Source organism: Phoxinus phoxinus, assembly GCF_949152265.1.
Source record: "Phoxinus phoxinus genome assembly, chromosome: 15".
NCBI classification, from domain to species: domain Eukaryota; kingdom Metazoa; phylum Chordata; class Actinopteri; order Cypriniformes; family Leuciscidae; genus Phoxinus; species Phoxinus phoxinus.
In genome coordinates, this window is record NC_136890.1 from 25666130 (window position 1) to 25686003 (window position 19874).

At 37.0% G+C, this 19874-nt stretch overlaps 1 protein-coding gene across 3 annotated transcripts in view; it reads left to right on the plus strand.

Annotated features, from left to right (window-relative positions):
• Positions 1 to 19874, plus strand: part of prkcz (protein kinase C, zeta) — a 100729-nt gene that overhangs the window by 16561 nt on the left and 64294 nt on the right. Inside the window, exon 1 of one of the 3 annotated variants that reach the window (XM_079638568.1) lies at positions 5829 to 6258. The exons of the other annotated variants lie outside the window; for them this stretch is intronic. The gene's annotated coding sequence lies outside the window, so the exon portion shown is untranslated. Of the gene's footprint in view, positions 1 to 5828; positions 6259 to 19874 lie in introns of those variants that run through there. 3 annotated transcript variants of the gene reach the window in all.

Here is a 19874-nt window from a genome sequence, read left to right on the forward strand (position 1 = left end):
TGCTCAGTGAACCTAAAGTGTTTGCTTTACAAAGCTAAATGGCTTCAGAAAACACTAAATATAGCACATAAGTTGTGTGGACTACTTCTATGATACTTTTATGGTGTTTTTTGTCATATGAGTGCTTGATTATATGGAAAAGAGTACATTTTTAAAACTTTTTTTGTCAAATATACAGTTATATACAGGATACAACTTACTACTACTACTTAGATTGAGTATTGAATATAAATAAATAGGTTAAAATGGTAAAATAAGATGAACATAAGAAAACAAATAAAAAGATAAATAATAATGAGTAGTCAAATGTACAGAGATATAATATGCAAGAATACAAAAATGCAGAGAAAAGTGATACACATTGGAATGACATGAGGATGAGTAAATAGGAGTACATTTTTATTTCAAGGCGAATTTTTATTTCTAGGTGAACTTTTCTTTTAAGGTCTTGAAAAAGGGTAATAGATTCAGTTTTAGTGTCTTCAAGCTAGGTAAGATTTTATGGTGGAAAATGTCCTCTCTCAGTGGGGTCGTATGCCACACTGGTAACTGCACAGTGATCCTGTGTTAATGTGCACATTTACTGCCCTGAAGGCCAGACAGGGCTGAACTGCTGAGTCAGCGCCTCGTACAGAGAATGGCTGCCCCTTTCTGAAAGCATTATGAATTCACGATCATCCTTGCCTATGGCTCAGGCGTGAAAGATGCGGTCTGTGCTGTTTGTGTGTGCGTGTGTGTGAGAGAATTATGTGCTGCCCTGTCATAGAGCTAGTGCTAATTCTATTGATGGTTCCCTGGTGCATCTTGTATGTGCCTATGAGGAATGCTCCTAATATGCTTTGTGTACTTATGAGTGTGTGTGTGTTTTGGAGCCTCTTTTGCTTCGCATTGCATACAGATGAAAGTACCTTGCGTTTCTGTTCTTTGTCTGAATGATGTGGATGTGGTCTTGCTTTGTACATGAGAGGTGTGTATCTGACCCCCTCTGATTGCCGTTCTGTCAGTACATAATGATTTGTGAAAGGCTGTTAACTTCTGTCTGTGTTCGTTTCTGTTCTGGCCCAGTTTTCTTTCTCCTCGTCAGCAATTTGTGCGGTATTTGTGTCAGGTGTTCTCTCCAAGGAGGTGAGAGAGGCAGTGCCGCCTCATAAAATGTGGATGAGAAAATAATTTACAGTTTAAATAAAAACAAATATTATGAGTTCAAATATAGTTTAACATACTAATTGTTTGTAGTGAAGATTAATAGTAATAGATCCAAAATCTCATTATGGCTTAGTGTGCGGTTATGAAATCTCCAAGGCTGTGGTTTAGCAAAGTCATCATGAAATCAAAATCCGCATGTCACTCACACGAGATCAAACGATCCAGACAATTCCTGATGGACAAAATCAAGTCTGCCCTACATTTTCTTTTCTTGTTTGAGAAGCCATTTCACTTAGATATACGTCACAATAGGGAAGAAAATACTTTAAATAAATACATATGCAGTGTCTTGAACGGTTCGGTTCGTAGTAAATGCTGCTACACATGAACTCATCTCTGCATGTGCTCTAAGTTTGGGTCACTTATGCATTTTGGGAACGCATACAACCATCTTTCCAAACATGCTTATGCAACATTATTCCAAACGTGCTTTTATAAACCGGCCATTGTCAACTAAAGAGAAAATTGGGCTTATCAGAGTTTTCCACCATAGTAAAAGCTTAATGAATTAACATTTGAAAATTAAAACATTAATTCAGGTATAAATATTAGTATTGTAATTTTACAGTTTTCTATTATTATTATTTGTTTTTTAAATACTATTTTATGTTAAATACTATTTAATATTTCTTATTTTTATTGAATAATAATAATTATCATTTATTAAATAAAACAATACAAAATGATGTTATTGTTATTGTAATATTTCACTGTAAAATAAATTGAGTATTTAATAATAATAATAATAATAAATAGTAGTTATTAAATACACAATAATTATATAATAATTTTGATCTCACAAAAAAAAGGTCTACAAACAAGCGCAGCAAACATGTAGCATTTTATTTTATCATGTATATAACGTAGTAACAGATCAAAATTGCAAAAAAGCTACATTTTTGTTGTATTTCTGTAGTTATTTTCTGAAACAATAAAAAATGCGTAAACTTAATGTTTTTTACTCTGATGTGACTTGTTTTCAAATAAATAGTATGCTAATGTATACATACAAATGTTTTCGAATTGGGTGTTTGTTGATCATATTTAACCAGAAACTGTGTGGACATCAAAGGGAACATGAATTTATTAGACTTAAAAAAAAACTGAAAAGACTTTGCTCCCTCATTTCAGAAGTCCAGTCCACACTCATGTGCGATGCAGTGGTGCTGAACACAGGAATCAAAGTGACTGTGTGAGTTGACAGTGTAAAGACCTCAGGTTCAGCTGCTTACTGTTGTGTGGAATTGGTCTGAGCTTATTACTGTGAAAGGTTAGTTATTCACGTTGTGCATGAAAGCTCAGTAACTTCGAGCGGCTCCGGTACAGTGTTGTAGGGACAAAGAATTATAACCTTTATTCAGGAATAATCGGCTTCACTGATCATGGCTGCTTTTTTCCACAGAATCCTGTTAAAGCCTTTTAAGGGATTGTGACTAGTAGAGCTAATTGTTAAAATATCGCAATCTCGATTCAAACACCTGCGGGATCTTATTCTTAAATGACATTGATTCGTCTCTGTCTATTAAACCTTTGACAAATATGATTACAGCAAACATTCAAATCTGCGTTACCGCTTCACAAACAGTCTTTCAAACACACAGCATCATTATTTTTGCGTTACACTAATTCAAATGATCACAGATGTACTGGGATAAAACTAAACGTTTAGTTCGGATATAAACACTGTTGTCTACAGTAGCGAGAAATTTCGAGTAAATCACCTTTTCAAAGTAACTTGACACTTCAAGTAAAGATTGTAGCTACGTCGTTTGGTATACTGGTAGGTGGCGACAAGTGACTGTTAAAAAGAATAATTGTCATTGAATGATTCATTCATTCATGCAAAAAAACTGATACATCCAGTAATGAGACCGGTGAAGTCTTTATGAGTGAGTCATTGAATCATTCATTCAATCCATTTATTCAAATTAATTAATACATATATATATATATATATATATATATATTTTTTTTTTTTTAAACAGACTGCAGCAATTAACATTTTGTCCAGACCGCTTGTAAATTCATGTTATTTTGTTTAGTTGTCTCAAAATAGTCTGATCTCTGATCTTGACAATCCTAGACTTTGTTTTATAGCAAGAAATTGTGATTCTCAATTTATCCAGAATCGTGTAGCTCTAGTGACTAGACATTTCATTTTCATAAAGTATTTTAAAAGCCATAATAATGGTTGTGCATGGAACAGAATGAGATTTAGGGAGGGGTAGTTCATCCAAAAGTAATGAGTGATAGGGGCATAATTGTCATTTTTGGGTGAATTAGTGCTTTGAAGCAGCAATAATAGCACTCTGCAATAGTGCTTGCTTTTGTGATGATGGTTCTTGACACTCTCGAGAGTCACTGATAGGAAGACATACAGTATCTTCAGATAAGCTCAGTCTCTCTTGTTTCTCCGCTGAGGTGTGTAGGAGGTCTGTCAGTTTAATCACTGATCTCAAAGTCTTCAGGGTTTTCGCTGCTGTCTCGAGTCCTTTGATTCTATCAGTGGTTGCAAACACTTACTGTTTGTTTAACATCAAAAACTAGATTATTTCAGAAAGTTTGTCACACTGCACATTGACTGCACAATCTACAAATACCTGCACATTCACCCCCCCCCCCCCCCCCCACATTTTTTCCTCCATTTTATGTGCAACGGATCTCTTTTAATTGGCTCTCCTCAGTTCATTAGGGCGATGGAAATGACTGAATAGATCTTATTTTCATGATATTTTGGTACCATATCATTATCGACTGTTTTTTTTTTTTCAATTTATCCACATCTCTCGATATTATGTATTGGCTAATATTGGATGTAGGCTATCTTTAGCCAATGTCAAAATTAATATCCATTTCTCCTACTGAACAATTTTGTGATCCCTAAAAATTACTTGTAGATTTTAAATGTTAATGTTTTCTTTTTTCATTTATTTAGATAACTACATTCATATAAACAAATAAATAACATTCTTAGAGAAGCACAGGATTTTAATAGATGGTATATTAGGCAGTTTTGGTTATACTTACCATTTGTCTTAAGATATGTCCATTATAGAATATGAATTAAACCCTCAAAATTTAAATTGTATGATTCGCATCAAATGAAAATTACCATGTGTAATGAAAATTTGTCAGTTTACTCATAATTTATAGGAAGTGCCTTAATTCTCCAGCTGCAATTAAAGGGATAGTTCACCCAAAAATAAAAAACTTGTCATCATTTACTGACCCTCATGTCGTTCCAAACCCGTAAGACTTGCATTCATCTTTGAAACATAAATGAAAATCTTTTTTTATGAAATCTGAACGATTTTTGTCCCTCCATTGACACTTTAAAAAGTTGATAAAGAGATCGTACAATAATCCATTTGAATTGAGCGGTTTAGTCAAAATGTTCTGAAGAGACTCGATCGCTTTATATGATGAACAGATTTAATTTGGGCTTTTATTCACATATAAACATTCATCAACACACATAATTTGTGATAAACGCAAACTCAAGCATATTCGCTTGATGGTTCATTCTCGTGTTACGCAGCTCGAGCTTCCACAAGAACCAATGAGGTTTGTTCTCGCGCATCAAGCAGGTTCGGTCGAGCTTCTGTTTATGTTCACTGATCAATGTTTGTATGTGAATAAAAGCCTAAATTTAATCTGTTCATCATGTAAAGCAATCGAGTCTCTTCATATTCTTCAGAATCAGAGCTCAATTCATATGGATTAGTTTTACGACCTCTTTATGAACTTTATGAAGCGACAAAGTGGTAGTTGCATAACTGCCAATGTAGGGATACAACATATTTCATCAAAAAGATCTTCGTTTGTGTTCCAAAGATGAATTTGGATGAAATTTGGTCATTAATTATTTATAAATTTTTTGGGTGAACTATCCCTTTGAGCTTCAGTTCCTGCACCTAGCAAACTTTAGGGATGAATTTTCTTAAAATGTTTATATATATATATATATATATATATATATATATATATATATATATATATATATATATATATATACCGGTATATATACCAAAGGAAGTGTTAGTGGTTGAACTGCTAGAGTGTTGCTAAGTGAGATGTTCTGGGTGATCGCTAGGTTATGTCTAAGTGGCTGCTATGGTATTCTGTATAGTTGCTAGGGCGTGGCTAGGTTGTTGGTATGGTGTTTTGGATGGTTGCTAGCTGGTTGCTTACAGGCCTAAGTGAAGAGAGCCCTCCTCCTAGTCTCTATATAATATAATGTTGCTCAGATCCTTTTTCACTGTTAATCTGTGAAGTATTTTCATCTATTTCATCCGTCACACAACCGACTTAAAAAAGTGCTAGCATGGCTTTCTTCAACTATCCATATTATTTGAGGTGTCTGTGCCACAAACAGTAAATGGCTTTGAATTTGGGTTTGTTCAAATTACCACTAATTGGCAAACAGTCCCTGCCATTATCAGACATTTTATCCCCCGTTCTCCTCTTCCACTCCTCCTCATTCAATGCACACTAAGCTCTTTCACATCCACCCTGATGCTCCGTTCCAGTCACCCTCCCGCTCCACGCCGCGTTTTCCACAATGCCCCTCAGCTGTTTGCCACCGGCTCTCTGGGGACCCAGCTACACCCTGACGAAAGGATGAGAGAGAGAGAGGGAGAGAGAAAAGGGTGAGAGAGTGAAATAATAGAGAGAAGAGGCAAAGAGTGCAGAGCAGAGCCAGGCACCGTAGCAAAAATATCCGTCTGTGTTGCAGGAACTCCCTCCTTTTGTCTGTGCCGCCCATCTCAATTAAGGCTTCCAGCAGAGCCGCCCGCTCCTGATAGAAACATCCCTTCATCCATCCGTCCATCCATCGAGGACGCAGCCTATACAAGGACAGCCAGCTGTAACGACTGCATGCAGGGAGCGACAGAACGGCAGGGAGGGGGAGAAATAATTAAATAAGTCACAAGGAAGAGGAGAGATTGAGCGAACAGAGGAGACCGCGAGGGAGGAGGGGATGTAGCCGGTGCGTCGTTGGAGGCTGCCAGGGGAAATGTGCTGAAACGAGCAGAAAACAGGAAGATACTGGTGAGCACCGCACTGTTGAGATCTCTTCCATTTGTCCACTCCATCATTTGGCCGCTGTCTTTGTGTACGGATGTGATTGACATTGAGCTAGCGTGACCGAATCCGCCGTGTGTCCAGTCCTTGTGCATGCATGTGTGTTTTATGCATTCTCTTTATTTTCATCTCACCTGCAGTGATTTGATGGCCCGTCTTACTTGCCATACTTGGGTTTAAACCCTTTTGGCTAGTGCGGCAGCGTTGCGTGCGGGTGTATGTGTGTGCGACTACCTACCTGGCATGCTTTAGTCAGAGTTCCAGTGAGCAACTAGCATCCTTTCATTTAGCTTTCATACACAAAGGAAGACACACTCCCTACTTCGGTCTCTCTCTTGGTGCTGGAGACCCAATGCATCCTAAGAATGCTGACGGTATGTGAACGGTATTGTATTATCTTGCTTCGGGTTGTTGTGTGGTTATTTTCTTTTCAGATGTGTCACGAGAGGCTGTGGGGTTTGTGTTTGTGGCCACTAATGAAAGGAAATGTGCAGTTTTGACTGTCGACTCAAAACGGGGGTATTTATGTCATTATGAGTGGCTTCATCCTGCCCCTCGCTCTCCAAAGAGGGTGGTTAAAATAGACGCTCATGCATTATTTAAGTCTGACTGACATAATTAGCGAGATGTCAGTTATCCACCACCTCTTGGCCACGATGCACCCAAACACGAGGCTCTGCATCCTTCCCATGACCAAAGACACAAGGAGTCACATTCGCGTTAGTTTGTTTTTGACGCTCTTGGGAAAATAACAAAGGGGAATTGTGCTCTGCTGGAACGGCAAGACCCTGATACTGTTGCTGTGTGACGTTAGATTAATTTTGAGTTGACTTCTCCCACAAGTACCTGCAGATATAGCGGGATTTGGGTTGACCCTGCTGTCAGATGCATGGCGGGTTCGTTTGATCGGTTCATTGATTGCTGTTTGGTTTGTTTTCATGGTGCATTTAGTCTGTCCTTGATGTTTCAGACCTAAGAGGCCAATGAAGTTGCTGAAAGCAGTAGTTTTAGAGTCGTTTGTGGGTTGAACGCTATTCGGTGTTGCTGTTTTTAGCTGCAGTGTCTGTGTTGGGATGTCATATAATCCACCTGTTCCAGTATTGATTGGCAATAAATCTAAATATGGCCACTGCAGCACAACAGCGCCTGCTCGGGAGAACCCTGATGATGTGATGTAAATGTCTTCTAACAAATCTTCCAAGGGTTGTGGATGAGTTTGGTGATTTATAACATTGTAGATGATGGTTCAGGTCAGTGGATATTAACATTTCAGCTGTAGCCAGCTAATACAGATGTGATGCTGTGTATATAAAATATACAATTTTGTAGTTAAGCCAAGCCAAAGACTATAGAATAACACAAGACGTGTCACTTGTATTGTTTTTTGAATGGGGAATAAATCCCGCCTTCTAAATAAGAGCCCATCGCCGATTGGTAAAGTCATCACGTCACTGCAGCTGCCATTAGAAGCTGCAGTTCCTATATAAACAGTCAGACGTGCACTTTCACTGCGCATGCGCATTAGCGTGATCCAGCCTGAAAAATGTCTGATTCTGAATTATGATTCGAGCATTTAGAAACAAAATTTATGAGACAGTTGTTGTTAGATTTCATTTGTCATTTCAAATATGAAATTTAATCGTAAGCTTGGTGAACAGTTTTGGAGAATGTGATGTTTCCCCATTCAAAGAGATAGGAGTTGCACTTGCATGGCCGAGAGGCATTTCAAAGATCGCCGGCGAGTGAAATGACTTGTCTTAAAGGGACTTTGGCCAAGCTCTAAACTATTAATAAAATAAGTAAAAATACTTTCTTAAGTATTATCCACTATCCAGTAAATAATGAACAACTGGAAAAGTAGGGCCTTCGATTATTATTGTGGACAATGGGTGGTTATGAACCAACCTTCATAACAAAGGTTATTAACCACTGATATAGAGTAGACTGGAAAATGCAGGGAAACATAGGCCCTGTCCCAAATAGCACCCTAAGTACTCGTGATCTTCTGCACTTTTGTGATGTAACGCCGCTTTGACTGTCGGGAAGAAGTCTGCTGTGGAGCTTTGCACCAATGCAGGCTCGGCAAAAGTGTCGACCGCAAAGGGGGACGCTCGCGAGCACACTTCTTACAGCTAAAATGACAAATGGGACACCCTATGGTCTGATGGACTTAACGGACACCCGCACACGGCAGCCATTGTAAGTCCACAAGACCGTAATGTGCATATGGGATGGGATTGTATGAGGGCGTAAGTCAGATTTGAACCACTTAAACACATCAACATAAGTCCCCTTACACCCTTCAGATTTTTTCACTAGTTTAAACCAAACTCCACAAGGAAGAACTTCAGTCAGTCAGCAGTTTTAGCAGATATATGGTCCACAAGCTATCAGCACCAAGCCAGCACTAACCAGCAGAAGCCAGTCAGCTGGTTTTGTCAGCAGGATGATGGATGCTTCCCAGATTTATCTGGTTCTCCGCCAGTGGAGATATTGTAGAGTCACCTCTGGAGATCATTTTCATGAAAGAAAGTCAATCAGTTTCAACATTGTTGGTGGATTCTCTTCAGGGTCTCCTACAGGATGTGGACGTGTCCACCGACTCAGCAAAGACCAGAAAAATGTAATTTTATTCAAACGAGAAGCGACAGCACGCCAACGATCAGTAGGAACAAAGACAGCAGATCTCATTTGATTCGTCTCCTTTGAGACACTGCAGTCAAGTGTATGCAAGACAGAGAAAGAAGTTCATGCTACTGAGTGATTTCACACAAATTCACAGTCCTAAATGTTTTGTCTCAGCCCACATATAGCAATAAATAAAAAATGATGCCTGGAAAACCACATCAGAAACCGTGGGCATTCTGAAGTGAGTTTGATTCATGCATTGATCTTGTTCACATAATGCATTATGCACTACTGCAATATATATTCACACATTTTCCCTTTGGCTGAAATTTGCATTTTCATTTTTACCCGCAATACTCGTTTGTGTTTGCCAGCTAGGCAGCCCACAACTTAATCCGCCTACTAGTGACCAACAGTACAGTGACCTTCAGAGTTGACGTAGAACGGCTTCTTGCTCGTATAACAAGCAATGAAAGAATGAATCCAAATGTCTGGTTTATATCCTGTCATTGCATGTGATGTATCGCAACTAGTCAGTGATAAGTCTGTAGTTCTCAGTTGAACCTTTTCTTCAGGGTTTAATGGAGGGCAAATGCATTGGAGGTTTCTCTTTTTCTTCTGCTCTGTTGCGCTCATGTTTTGTGGCTATTTTAGGAAATAGGTGTAAGAAGGTGCTAGCTTGTTATGTTAGCTGTTGCCGGGTAAGGTTTTTTTGTCATGTAATGGCTGTTATGAGGTTAATAAATATGGTGGATCTTCTCAGGAAAACAGATTGCTGTAAAATGGAGAATGTAATGAAGTGTTGAAGACCCCCTCCTCCTCATTATTTCTCTCCCACACTCGTCATTCTTTCCTGCTCATTAACTGACTTTCTGACTTCACCCTCCTCTCCTCTGTGCTGGTCTTTTTCTTTTCTCTCCATCCTTCTCTCTATCCATCAGCCCTCTCTAACCATCTCACCAACTCAGCTTCTTCCGCTGCGTTTGACTGCCCATCTTCCACTCCTCTTCTCCTCCGCTCATGATCTTTCTGTTTTTTCACTCTTCTCTTCCTCCACTGTTATCGTTCTCTCCCTCTCTCCCACGCTGGTCACTCTCTTCTGTTCATTATCTGTGCTGCTGTTCTTTCCTCCTTCTTTCCACTCCTCCAGCAGCCAGGTTAGATTTTATTCGATGTCCTCCGCAATGAAAACCTTCCGTCATAAAACATCCACGCTGGAACATATGGATGTTCATTATTTAGTGGTTACTTAGTCATTTCTTGTAATATTCTTACACATTTTAAGTGGGTGTTATGAAATATGATTATGGGGTTTTCTTCAATTATTGGTACTTTTATTAAAAAACTCACTTCATTTTAATTTAATTTCTAGTTTATTTAATTTGTCAACTAATAATGTCCAAAAGTAAAATCTTTTTTTTTTTATTCCCCACCCTAAACATCATTGTGGAAATGAATGACAGTGGTGGAAATAACGTTTTAAACAATCTTGCCTTGGCTATTTTCATAGCGAGCGTTTTATGCATCTTAAATACACAAAATTAAATAGTATTTTATTTTCTTTGCGCAATTTGAATTATAGCTTGATTAGAAATAAACTTTATTAGGGGTCAAATTGTTGGTTGTTGTGGAACTGGCGGGCCGTTAAAATGTATATAATTTTCACTAAATAAATATTTAAACTTTTTTTTACTTCATTTTTTGTGTAGCTTATTTTAGTTTTAAAATGTAATTGATAATAAGTTTCTTTTTATTTTGGATTTTCATAATTTAAGATTAAATGTTTGGGTCTGGGACAGGGTAAAATAAAAAAATCTCTACATAAAATTGTATAATAATGTTTTGCTGTTTTGTTTTCTTATTGTAATAGTTTAATTAAAAAAAAAAATATATATATTTTTTTTTATATATAAAATCAACCCCTTGAAAAATTCTTCCCATATTTGAAGAAAAATCCTTATATAGCCTACAGTATTCAGTGTTGGTACTTGGTAGTTCTCAAGCCATTAGCCATGATTATTTTTATTTTTTTTGTGGTGTAAATGTTATGATGAGTATAGTCCTTCCTTCTATTTTTAAGATAAAACATACTTTAAAGATAATAAGTGAAATCCCCCAGATCTACATGTGAAATCACCACCAGAAGCAGCCACGATTAGAAAGTGGTTTTATCTGAGTTAACAAAGAGCATGAGTCCAATCCCCCTCTTCTCTCTCCGTCATGTGATTCTGCTCGCACAATGAAGGACTGAAATGTGGATCAGACACCAGCAGTGCCCCGAGCCCTGAGCCTACTGCTCAGACACCCATCTTAAAATAGACATGCATTCATCCTCTTAGTACTTCTCTCCCCATATCCTCCTGTCCTCCGCCTCTTTCTCTTCTCTCTGTCTTTTGTGGTCCAGAACAATGTTTGCTTGAGTCTTAAGTTGGTGCCAGTGCTTAGTGTTCTGTCCACACAATAACCGGCCCAGACCTCTTATCTACTGTCAGAGAGGCCAAGGACTTCATTTTTCTGTGTTGTTCTTCCAGTTTGATGCCATATTATAATGCTGTACTGTTTCTTTAAGAACATTCAAACATTCCCCTTGAACCATTATACTTCAGTAACTTACATCATAAGGATAAATTTGATGTTATGTTGCCAAATATATGCCTCAAATATATGCCATTGCTTATAAATTCATCACATTTGAACTGCTATTATAGGGAATACTTGTGTTAACACTACACTAAAATGCACTTGTTTTCTCTCGATTTACTTAATGGCGTGGAGAGATTTTTCCCTGTGGCTATAATGATTTGTCTTCTCTGGTTTGTTTAGTGTTTTAAGGCTCTCTAGAAATAGATGTCATCCTTTATAAACCCTTATTTCTGCACATTGCCAATCATTATGAGCCATTTTTACGCAGTAAATCAATAGCTCTGTTTAGGCTAAACAGAGTAAACTCTAAACTAAGCTAAATAAACTCTGTTTAGGCTAAACAGTCACCTGTTGTTGACCCGTTGAAAGGAGGAGGGTGGCAGATCATGCTTCTGCTCGGTCATAAAGGGATAGTTTAGCCAAAAATAAAAATCCGGTCATCATTTACTCACCATCATTAGAAATCATGTTTTCTACTTTTATAATGGTTACAGGGCTGTGCGATATGCGATAACTCCTTAAATAATGCGATATTCGATATGCGATACGATAATACTTAAATTATCTTTAAAATATATTCAAAATGATATAACCTACATGTGTTTCACATTCTTTTTATGACAAGAAAACATCCTTATAACTTCTGAAAGTGAAAATCAGCATTTTACTGTAGCATAAGAAGTGTTATTTTAACATCAGTGTAACCCACAGGGTTTCAGGTTATCCTACATTAGGGTTATTTAATAAAAGATACTGAATCATAAAATATAAAAATAAAACATTGCTTAGTTTTCTCTGTATGAATTAAATATATCCTGATACTTATTAAAGCTAAAAAAAACTTTGTCTTTTGTTCATGACCCCATTTATTGCAAGCTGTTGCGATGTGCATATTGCGATATATACATTTGCGATATTTCGATAAATTCGATATATTGTGCAGCCCTAAAACCTAGTTGTGAACACTATTAGGCGCACATAATTGCAAATGTTCACTGCAAAAAAATTGTCTTAATCATTAATTATCTTTTTTTCTTGTAATCTACAATATATATATAATATAACAATATAGGCTATGCATACAAACAATATGCAAAACTGTTAGCATTTTTAGCATAACAATTGCTTTTGAGGTTTATGCTAAAAACAAGAAAATAACCCCCCAAAAAGACAGTGTTATGCACTTTACTATGCATATCTTGCATTTGACTGGTTTTATAGGTGATGAGAAAAGAGAAGGTCCACAAATAAATAGACAACATTTGCACTTTTATGGTAAAATGGTGTCTTGGTGCCTTTCTGATGAGTAGATCTGTCCAGCTGGCAAATCTCGCTCTGTGAGATTAGATCTGAGTGGTTTTGTAGCCGAGTAATCAGTCAGATATTATTTGCATAGTTCCATTAATCAATGTGATGTTCTCTTCCCTAAACAGTCTATCAAGCTTTGCTTCCCTCACGTCAATTAACAAACCACAAGTTTTACTTTCGCAGACGAAAACCTAATCAGAACCACCTGAAGAGTTTGATGAGCACAGTTTGGTGCTGTTATTTATCCTGAACCCTTTTGTTATACAGCAACAAAATCACAGTCTGAATCCAGGGAGGACGAGAGGATGTTAAAGCCAATTCATTTCTCAAATAAGCTGAATTATATGCTGAGGTAAAGCTCTCATTGTGTCATTTCTGTGCTTCCTTCACAAGTGTTCATGTTCCTTCCAGTATTGTGCCTATCAAAAAATACTATGATCTGTTGTATTAAGATGGTGTAGATGTGTAAAGTTGTGTAGTGCTTATGGCTTGATGAGTGTAGTTTTATTTCATGTTTTGACTTGAGCCTATTTCTTATTGAAGTTTGGATGGGACATATTGAAAAGACACTCCTTTTTGATATCCAATGGACTGTGCTTATCTTCTCACTTGTCATTTGAAAGTTTTAAGGACAGGTTCTCATTCTAGACCATTTGATTGGACAAAATCGGTGTTGTGCAGGATGAGTCATTCATATTTTTAGTTTGTTTCTCAGAAATCCTGCTAATTTTAAATGTATAATACCGTGCGAAAGTTTGTGGTCAGCTGAGTATGATAAAACAACATTATTAGTATTAGTTCAGCAGCAATCCCTTCAGTATTCAGTGTCGCATGATCCTTCAGAAATTATTCTAATTTGCTGATTTGAACCAGCTTAAGAGCAATTTCTTATTATTATTGTCCTGCTTAATATTTTTGTGTGAACTAAAAGCCACAGTCCAAATTTAAAATTTGGTCCGTTTTGTCTTGTTTATAGCAGTTACAAGTTTTCTTTGTGTTGCAGCTGAAACTCAAAGTATATGACCATTATTTCCCCATACATTTTTGGGAAAAATATTTTCTTTCACTTTCAAGTTAAATATACCATTCTGCCTGTCTCCGTTTAATTGAAGGCCTTCCACTAAAAAGAAATGAGATGAGGCAAATGGTAAGATTATTTGACTGTGAGCAATAAGTACAATTCTGTCTTTCGTATAGCCTTTTCTCACATTACCTCTTTCCTCACTTTGCCTTCTTTTTCTGTCTTACCCCTCCCGTCATGTTTCACAGCCTGAGCAGATGACTGTCAGAGTGAGAGACACCAGGTGTTGACATGCTCTCTCTCTCTCTCTCTCTCTCTCTCTCTCTCTCTCTCTCTCTCTCTCTCTCTCTCTCTCTCTCTCTCAAACATGTACCTGTTAAGATCAACCCGTGCAAAATTGTAATTATAGTCATAGTTTTTTTTAGTAAAGCTTGTGTGTTTATCATTGGGGGAGATTCCTTATTCCGTAAACCAGCAATATAAGATTTTCTAAGCTTGAGTCCGCGTTCAGTGCTGCAATATGAAAGAGAAAGGAAGATGGATCTTTGCCAATAACACTGTTTTATTATCTTGGATTAGATGAGTCATCATTGCACATTTGTTTTATGATTTTATTTACCAAAATGTTATTTATACCAAACCCCACATACATCCTTTGGGGGATCTATAGGTCTAAATGGCCCTCTGGCAGCTTTTTTTTGATTCTGTAATAAAGGGATAGCACAATTCTTCCAGTGCACTCTTGTGTTGGCTAAGCAAAAGCTGAGAGCTGCGCTGTCATTCCAGCGCTTGTACACGTGGGCGATTATGATATGATATAATATGCCCTAAATAGATACCGGATAACTTTAGGGTTAGTTTCAGAAATGCTGGAGGCTTATTAGGAGGATTTGGACTCAAATAGAAGGTTGAAGAGTTGTGAAACTTTCCAGACTGCTTATCACCGCTTTTCTCAAACATTTCTAAACCAAGGATGGGCGGTCTATGAATGGCTCCTAGGGTGTTGACTTTGCGGGCAATGGGTAGAGGTTTAGGGGCACATTAGGGATCTGAATTTCGGATGTTCTCGAACTGTCTGTCTTGTGACAATGCTTGAAAAATAAACAAGTGTTTTGCCACTTTTTTCCCTCCTTCGCCCACCAGAGAGAAAGAGGTGACTTCACTTTTCCACCCACATCTCACTCTCAGTGGTGCTCAGCTGTGAGGTTTGTTAACATGCATCTTTACTCATGTTCAGTTAAATACCTCGGGCTCTTCTCAATTCAAAACTCATTTCATTAACCTGTTTATATCTTTTATCAGTAATTCATTTGAATAATTATAGTTCTTGCAAGGTGTTTTTATATACTCTATAATTAAGAACATTTTAGATTAAAGTATTGAAATCTCTCATTGACTGACATAAAGACATTCAATATATACAGTAACTGCCAGTGATGATGTCATTGTAACATTTGCATACTGAATTGTAATTGGTCTCCATCAAAAAGTGATGAGTCTCAATCTTTCTCTCCTTTGCTCGCTCTACATCCACCCCTCTGTCTATTTTTGGCTTTTAAAAATGTAAAACTCCAAAAAATAAAATGTTTTTCAAAACAATTCTGAATTAATTTAGTAAGGGTTGCAATAAGGCATAAAATGCCTTGTAAGATTTCATGAAATTAAGTTAATCAAGATTATAATTAAAATAGAAAATTTAAATTATTTTGTTTTAATGATGTTTAAAATGTTTGTCCCAAAAAACTTGACAAAGATATAGTAATTAAGAGTAGGATTTATTTATTACAAATTTTTAACACTGTTTTGCTGCCTTGCAAGCATTTTTTTCATACAAATTTGATATTGATAAACCAATGCAATGCAAAACTCTTGTTAGTTTCCAAACAGTCTTTGTAAAAGTAACAGGATGTTTTCTCAAGAGCAATATGCTTTGCATGATGATTTGATGTTTGCAGTGATTTTGTTTTGTAATTAGCGAATGCTGTGATTATGATGACTCAGGGATTTTTCAGCTGCAGTCTTATCGGTGTCACACCCAAAGTAATTCACCAGGGACTCTCAGCTTATTCTCTCCAGGCGCAGCTTAGCACTTCCTGTTAATGTACTCTCGGTATAAAATGGTAGAGAATCCAGATCAAATCATTATTTAGCCAGAATCTTTTGGACATGTGATTGTGCAGCGCAGCAGCTAAGAGACTTTGAAGAAATGATGGTGGGCTTGTGCAATCTGCCGCATGATGGCAATAACTTTGTCCTTTTAGGAAGATTTTATGTTTTTGGCATAATGGTTAAGATTTGTGATTCACTTCCAAGGGAATATCTCACCATGGCTTTCAGTAAAAGCCTATGTCTTTGTTTCCACTCCAAGTCTCAATTTATGATTTGTTCTGTATAATAAAGTCAGCTCTGTCCTCCAACCACTGGCAACACACATCATAGCACTACAGCCAATGATGTTTCTCCCTGTAGCACCTCACAGCCAATGAGATTCTTCACTCATCAGCTCAGCCTAATGTGAAAGCTTTTATTCATCCTTTTATTCATTTATTATTTAGCACGAATCTGTCAAGAAAGTCCTACTGACCTCCTTTTTGGAGGATGCATTATTATTTAATCCCATATTGGCTGTCTATTGACCTTTGTAGGAAAGTTTATTGGATTATAATCCAATTCTTGAGGCTACAAATACAAATAAATTGAATTATGGGATAATTTTGCTCAGCTAGTGTATTGCTGGAGGATTTTTACTATAAGAATTTTAAAGATGTTATAGTTTAGCATGAAATTGACCTACCATTTAAAATAACTCATCAGCTATTACAAAAGTAATAGTATACAACCATACAAACCTTGTTTATGCGACTGCTAAACTTAAGCCCACGCCTCCTCCTAATGAGATGTCTTCTTCTTTAAAATTGTCATCGTGGCAGTGTAGGTGGGTCGTCGCTAATGAGCGCAGCATGTACTCTGTGTGTGTGCCACATGTATGTTGCTTTATTTATAGCATCTGTGTTTAACATGTGTTTGCATGGTGTGGATAAGGTCATTATGCTCAGATGGTTTTCCTTTCAGTTACTCTGATTGCCCACCCAGAATAATATCTTAGATCAAGCATCTTGAATTATTGAATTATTTATATATATATATATATTACTACAATAAATCATGATTATACATCACAGTTGTTGTTCATTTGGTATGCTTTTTAAATTCTGGTATCTGGTGTGACTGTCCCTTAAGTCTTTTATTGATATATTTACTTATAAGGCGCTGGAAGTAGTGAAGATTACGGTAAATTCAGAGCCTGCAGGCCTGCTCTATCTGTTCATACTAGTAAACATTACCTGGTTTGATCTGCCTGCAGTGATCATTCCTTCCCACTGTAGAGAAGATTTCCTATGGGGTGACGCTACCAGACTTCTGATTATTTGCCATTGATTCCTTTTTTTTTTTTTTTTGCATTCATATTGACATTGCTGTCTCGGGATTGGTTCTGTAAACGAATCTATTAGTCCTCCATCCCTGTACACTGGATGCTGACCTTGACTACACAATGTCTTATATTCTACAGCAAGCGCACACGCATCGGATTTTCATGTTTAGCGGGTGTAAGGATTTTCAGACAAAGCTTTGTGTTGGCGAGTTGACCCCAATGGGCTGAAAAGAGAAAAATAAGAGGCTCTGTGTTCTCTGGGTCAAAGTAGAGAAAATGGAGGAGGGGTGTTTGTATATATGTGTTTGTGTGATTGGATCTAAGGCCCTGATTGGCTGTCTCCACTGAGCTGCTTGTCATCATGCATGAAGGAACCAGCTGTCGTTGTCATGAAATCTCTGACGCTTAGAGGATGATGGCGGTGATGGGTGGACAATGAGATAATATTTGTTTTGATTTAGTGTCAATTATTATTATTTTATTAAATTATATATTCAATATCCTTATATTATATTTCATTCTAAAATTAACATGAGATCAAATATAATTTAATATTTTCTTCTACAATAACACTGTCTAACAGTGACCCCAGTAGATAATGCTGACTACAAATGGTCAGCTTGGTTTCGATAAATAGTAATATATACTATTGTAAAAAAATAGTAAAATATTGATATACTTATAAATGATGGAAGAAGGTAGGAAGTTTGAGAAGAGAGTTAGAGAGAAGAAAAGAGAAAGTTGGGTATATATAAGAGACAGAAGCAGAAAAGAGGAAAGAAATTTAGTAAGAGTGCAGAGGAGCTCCTCAGTGAAGGTTTGAGCCCCAGTTATTGTGTTGTCATTGTCGTGTCGTGTGTAAATACGGCGCGTTCTCCTGAAGAGCAGACTAGTTCATCACCGCTGAGAGCTACACACCACCATGATCTCTCCAATCCATATTCAGTAGCTCTCAATGGAAATGCACAAATAAACAGAAACACTGATGAGCAATCAAACATTTGACACCCTATGAGAAAGAAAGGAATGAACAGAATAGGATACATTTACATTTAATCAATTAGCAGACGCTTTTATCCAGAGGAACATCACTTGGGTCAGTAGTTCAGATGTTTGCTTTCCCTCTTCTTCACTAGCCTCACCACTATTTAAATATGATAAATAGTCATTTGATTTATTGTTTATTGTTCATAAACCGTTTCATTAAAACCCACAAATCATTCTAGAAATGTTGACGGAACCTAATCTATGTTAGCAAGCTAAAAAATGAATAATGGAATGAAATGAAATAGAATAGAATAGAGATGTGGTTTCAGGGGTAAGGAATGTGGTCTGAGACGTATCCAGGAGCAAATGGTCTGAGTTTGAATCATGGTTGGGTCATTTAACGAAATTGGATTATGATATGACAATACTGTGTTGTAGGATTAGTATTGGATTTCTGTAGTTCCGTGCGGTACAACATGAGCAATGATCCCACAACTTTCTGATCTCCCAGGAAAAAATAATAATAATTGGGGTATTTATCAAATTACAGCAGTTATAAAATAGACTTTGAAGTAAAGCATTCCGCTCTCCCCTAACCCTTCAAAAACCAATTCTGTTTCATGAATCAATTCATTTTATATTTCTAATTATTGCATTATGATTTTGTTTAATGCATATTTTATTAGAATTTTCCCCCCTACAAAAACACAGCGATACACCATCCACAGAGAGACAAAAAGCCCTTTTCAGGACAGGAAGTGATTTGCCCCAGAATGTCACATGATGAAATCCACAGTCATGATAGAAGCCATTGTTTATTCACAAGACAATGCAGATCTCTAGTCAGATTACAAATAAAGTATTTACAGTAGATGCCACAACATACCCCAGCTAAGTGTTCTGTTTGTTTAAATAAGAGGGTTTGAGAATTTATTAAAAAGAAAATAGATCAATAATCATATTTGTGATTGCATAATACTCTTTAAAGATCAGCATGGCAGTTTTTTCCCCCCAGAGAATTGGACCTCAGGATTAATGTCCGCAGTTGGATATTTAAAGATTTCAAGGGGATCCATAATCTCTGTGGGATTACTGGGCCTGAATGGCTGACATCAGCTTTCGTAACTTTATTCTGTGTTGAAGTCGCAAGTGAAATTCAAGGGAGTGTGCAGTGTGCTCATAATCTCCCATAATGCATTACTCTGTATTTTATATAGCCACAGTCTCTGGTGGGTGTTGCCCCACAGTTAATCCTCTTCTTTTTTTCTTTTTTTTTACAGCACTGACACAAACTATTCCGCCACCCTTCCTCTGAAGATCCAGCCTCTCTTGTTAAAACTATCTCTTAAAACGTGTGCCATATATCTCTCTCTGCCAGTCTTTTCTGTTAAAATCCAATTCGAAAATAAGGTGTTTTCTTTGAATGTGCGAGACTTCCGATTTATTGGCCACCATAGGGAAATAACAAGAAGAATCAAAGTGCAGTAAACTGTAAAACTGTTTGCGCTATAAACCAGCGTGTTTATAATTAAGACAATACATTAAAATAATATGGAAATAAAT